The sequence below is a fragment of the Acomys minous genome, assembly GCF_964271855.1.
Source record: "Acomys minous genome assembly, chromosome: 13".
NCBI lineage: Eukaryota > Metazoa > Chordata > Mammalia > Rodentia > Muridae > Acomys > Acomys minous.
In genome coordinates this window covers 74,937,961-74,943,960 of record NC_140495.1, presented here as the reverse complement: position 1 = coordinate 74,943,960, position 6,000 = coordinate 74,937,961, and positions in this window count along the sequence as shown.

Sequence of the window (6,000 nt, the reverse complement as noted above, 5' to 3'; positions counted from 1 at the left end):
TGTCCTGTATCAATGAGTTCAAGCTTCTTTGCCACTTTTTCTGCTTACAGATTTAGTGTGTCTGGTTTTATGTTGAGGTCTTTAATGCACTTGACTTGAGTTTTGTGCAGCGTGACAAATATTGATTTATTTGTATTTTTATACCTGTGGACATCCAATTAGACCAGACCCATTTATTAAAGATTCAATCTTTTCTCCATTGTATAGATTTGGCTCCTTTGTCAAAAATCAAGTGTAAATAAGTATGTGGGTTTATTTCTCAGTCTTCAATTTGATACCATTAATCAACCAGACTATTGCTATGCCAGTACCATACTGTTTTTTATTACTGTTGAGCTATTGTACAGCTTGAGATCAGGAATAGAGATTCCTCTGAAAGATCTTTTATTGTACGGGATTGTTTTTGCTATTCTGGGGTTTTTATTTTTCTATATGAAGTTCACAGTTGATCTTTCAAGGTCTGTAAAGAATTGTGTAGACATTTTCATGAGAATTGCATTGGATATGTAGATTGCTTTGGGTAAGAGGGCCATTTTTAATATGTTGATCTTCCCAATCCACGACATGGGGGATCTTTCTGATTTCTGATATCTTCTTCCATTTCCTTCTCAAAATTTTTTCATACAAATCTTTCACTTTCTTGGTTAAAGTTACATCAATATACTTTATATTCTTTGTGGCTTATTGTGACGGGGATACTTTACACAATTTCTTTCTCAGCCTATTTATCATTTATATCGGGGGCTACTGATTTTTAAAATTTAATTAATCTTGTATCAAGCCAGTTTGCGGAAGGTGTTTTTAGCTTTAGGTGTTCTCTGGTGTAATTTTGGGAGTCACATATGTACACTATCATATCATCTGTGAATAGCCATACCTCAAGATATTTCTTAATGCCCATTTTTTTTCTATTTTTCTAAAACACATTCAAGTCTCTTAAATGTGTAATACTGTTTATTATTTTAAAAATTTCCAATGCAATATAATATGTTTTTATCATGTTCATACTCCTACTATCCCCTACTGTTTACAAAATGCCCCTCTCCCTCCAAACTCCTGACTTTATACCTACTGATTCCTGTTTATATTACTCATGTAACTGACACTAAGAGTATTTGAAAAGCATGTGCAGAAACTAATTATGTTAGAAGCTTCATGTAATATATATATAAAATATTATACATAATTGTCATATTATAAATACATAATATAATTATATTATAAAATATATAAAATATAATATAATATATTATAAAGTATAATTGTATTATATTTATAATGTATTTAATAAAGCATATCATATACATTATATATAATTTATATGTAAATATTTATCATGTATTTTTATGTGTAAGGGTTTATCCACATTATGTACATCTGTGCATAAGACTCATGCAGGGCCCACAGAGGGTAGAAAAGATAGTTCGAATCCAGGGAATAGGTTTACAGATAGTGATGAGATGCCATGCGTTCTGAGAAGTGAACCTTGGTCTTCTAAAAGAGCAGTCAGTGCCTTTACCAGATGAACCATCTTTCCAGCCTGTATGCATATTCTTATAATATTGTTTGCCTGAATTTGACATTCCTCAAAGATAATGTTCCTGCCAGAAAGCATAGGTTGACCAATACAAAGCCCAGCACTACGTATAGTATACTCCTTCTGATGATAAGGAGTGTTCTGAAGATCCACATGTTAATATAGGCTAAAGACATTACAAATGGTTAGCCATCGAAGATTGATGGCAAGACCCTACTTTTGAAGAGACCATACATCTTAACTTTAGATGATGGAAATATTGAGGTGTTGTTCACCATGAATATCCCGCTATGCAGGCTAGCTCTCATAGCACTAAAAGATATTACTGAAGCCTTCTAGAGGAAATCTCATAGAGTCCTACACAACTCTCAGCCCTATGAGCTACAATAGTTGCTTGCCTGTCACAATATGCCAATGAGTACAAGAGTGGTATAAATGTTATAGAAGAAGCCTCCTGATTTCTGGTTAAAATTTAGTACTGTTCGACAGGAGTAAATGCATATCTGGTAATGAAAATCTTGCCAGTAACTTGCTAGTGGAGAATGTTCTGTACAATGGTTAGGTCTGAATAGGAGGTCCAGGTTTACTACATGCATTGTCCTTGGATGGTACAGCAGTTTGTGCAGGCTCCTCCTTGGTTCCAGATCCACCAGCATTGATGGTCCTCCAGTATGGTTCCTGGACCCTGTGGGTCCTTCTCTTTCTCCGTTCTTCCATACCACTCCTAATTGGAGACCAAATAGCAAGTCCCAGCATCTGTCCCAATCCACCACTGAGAAGACTCTCAGAGGACATCCATATTGGGCCAGTATCCAACTATAAGTGAGTATATACTATGTGTGTCTTTCTGAGTCTGGGTTAACTCACTCAGGCTGATCATTTCTAATTTCATCCATTTGCCTGCAAATTTCAAGATTTCCTTGTTTTTAATAACTGAGTAGTATTTTATAGCATAGATGTACCACAGGTTATCTATCCATTCTTCAACTGAGGGACATCTAGGTTATTTCCAGTTTCTGGGTATTATGAACCAGGCTGCTATGAACATAGTTGAACAAATGTCTTGGTTGTGTGGTGGAGCATCTTTTTGATATATGTCAAGGAGTGGAATATCTGGGTTTTGAGGTAGCCCTATTCCCAATTTCTGAGAAAGGGCCAGATTGATGTGTGAAGTGGTTGTACAAGCTTGCATTCCCACCAGCAGTGAAGGAGTGTTCCCCTTTCTCCACATCCTTGCCAGCATGTGCTGTCACTTGAGTTTTTTATTTTAGCCATTCTAATGGTGTAAGATAGAATCTCAGAGTTGTTTTGAATTGCATTTCTCTGATGACTAAGGACATCGAGCATTTTTTTAAGTGTTTCTTAGCCATTCGATATTCCTCTGTTGAGAATTCTCTGTTTTGCTCTGAGCCTCATTCTTTAATTGTGTTATTTGGTTTGGTGGTGTTTAATTTCTTGTATTCTTTATATATTTTGGATATTAGCCCTTTGTCAGATGTTGGGTTGTTGAAGTTCTTTTCCTAGTCTGTAGTCTGTCACTTGTTCTGTTGACAGTGTCCTTTGTGGCAAAAGAGTTGATTTTCATTAATGGCAGGTCTACTAGGTCAACATGCACCAGTGGATCAATCCAGTCACTTTTAAATGGTTTTCTAAATTTCTGAGACCAACTATGTTATCCGATTTTTAGCTTTAAACTACACCTAACTAATTGGCACTCCAATCTTGGGTGAGATAAATAATTTGCATGATTATCACACATTTAAGTAGAATGTGTAGTACAGGATGTGTATAACAGCAAGTGACAGTCAGTATCTATATCACCTTTTGGCCTCACATAAAATGTTATGAATTACTTCAGTAATTTTTTTTCAAACTACAATTTTCATCTATCTATGGACTGGTTGAGCATAAATAATAAAAAGTAATAAATCATTATCATAGTCTCAGGAGAATTGTTTACATATGCTATGGTTTATTATATATCAACTTTTGAATTTTATTTATATGTTGATTAAGCAGGAATAAATTAATATTAAAATATGCACATATACACAGTAAGATTTTGCCATTCAATATAATTGTGATAATAAATTAAAATATCAAATGTGATGTTCTATTCATTCATCTTTTCAGCAAATGTGTACCTACAAGAAGGTATCCTATATTTTTAATTATTTCAATGCACATATTTTATGTTACTATTAGTCAGTTTTATCCTACTCCATAGCATAAAAAATTTGAATTTACACTACATGTCGAAGACTGAAAGAGCAAAAGGACATAGGATTTGTTCCCAGAAATATACATCCATATGTGTGAGTGATTAGTGTAATGATAAATGTAAAACAACTGTATAACATGTTTACTTTCTTACTTGTTCTCTTCAGTACAAATTGTCAGAGCAGATTTACAAAATACTATGTATTATACCCAATGTCTATTGTACATATTTTGTCTCTCATCACAATACATAACAAAATAGCCTAAGAAATTTATTATAAACACATACGTTTTATACTTCCTTGCCCTGTATTATTGTTTTGTAATTAAAGTTACATATTATAAAATTACATTTATTTACTAAAAGAGATTTATCTTCTCAATATCTATAATAAGTAATATTAAATTCTTAGTTTTCACTGGTACATATAAGTAGAAAGTGAAGTGGATTCTTTGATAGATGCTGCATAGAATGTGGTATTTATGATCTATTTTTAAGGGCAGAGTAAGTATATGTTTAAAATGTTTAAGTATTTTGCCTACTGATATATTCTAGTATGTAAATGTCTCAGTAAGTATCTCTATAATTTATTCCCATCCAACTTTTTAGAGTTGATGAAATTGAATAGGGTCCAATAGAAACTCAAGAACAGACACTCTGAATCCCACACTATTGTGTATTCTAGTCTCTCACTGCAGATTAAAATAAACTATAATTTTAATATATGGGCAAATCATTACATGAATAAGAAATGGGGAATTCTGGAATAATAATCACAGAAATAGCTTCCATCATACTCTCTTAAATGCCAACAACAAATATAATAAAGCTGACATAACTAGTGAAGAGCTGTGAATGAAATCACTACGCTTGGGCACTAATGCTAACCTTCCTCTGAAAAAATATGAAAAGTTATAGATTATTATGTCGTTTATTAAAGGTGTCACTCCAGGCTTTCAAATTGCTTTTGTTACCACAAGAAGATTTATAACAATGGCCAACCTTCAGGTTTCATCCTTAGCCATGAATTGTTTTATCTTCCAGAGGTCAATAACTCTAAATTATATTTAACTCCAGTTTGTCTCTTATTTTACTATTTTAATGCAGTGATACAAATGCACAGAAATGAAAACTAGAAACATTGCTCTAGTGATTTGTTTTTCTCTGCTGGCATTTGCTAAGATCTGAAATGAGTGGAGTTGATGGAAAACTCAACCACAGCCTGGTTTCTTCCTACCATGGGATGTTGCTGTCATATACCACATATACTATACATTTCAATTGCAGCTGTCACATCATGCCTTTTGATATTTCTCAAATATAACACAGACTATTATGTCAATATCCACGTATATGTACTGCAGTCTACATAAGAAATTCTATGATAAAGATTTAAGCTTTGAATTATTGCTTCTCTACATATTTATAAAACATTTGGTGGAATGGTTATTTGTGTATAACATTTGTGTAAAATATTATGCTCAAGAAACACAGATGTAACTTAGACACTTCAGATATATATACATATATAAATGATAGTGTACTCAGTTTCTATTTAGGTGTTGTGTATGTTAATCTTTCAACTGTGCAGTGTTTTCAGAAAAGCATTAGCCTCTTTTCAGTTTTCAATTGGATGGTACAGAACAGTTGTTATTACCTTAATATGTGGCAATATTCATTAATCTTATTTTTTCTGTTAATTCTATGACATTTCATATATTTATATTGAGACATTTTTCAAAATACTTTAGAAACCAGGTATATTAGGTAAATAAATTTATAGGTAGATAACCTAGATAAATTTTTATTACTTAGTTTATTTCATTAACCATTATTACCACATAGTTTTTCATTGTTGGTTTATTATCTTATTTCCAACTTTATTATTATATATTATTTTTATCTTCTTTAACTGCTTTTTGTCTTAATAAATAGAATAATTATTTTTATTCATTTTGTGATAACACTAGAATTTAATGAAAAATACTTATTTCCAATAAACCTGTGTTATGTTAAATACAATTTACATGTTTGTTACATAATGATAAAATATGTGTTTTCTGAATCTTTTTCATTAAAATTTGATATTCTTGTTTTGTAACTAAGGCTCCATATTCTCTAATTTACTAGTGCATAGGCAGGCTGAGTAAGCATACTTCAAAATTTAACAATATAGATAACTCAAACATATTCCAAATATGTCTTTGTCATTATTTGAGATCTCACTGTTTACTGTATAACT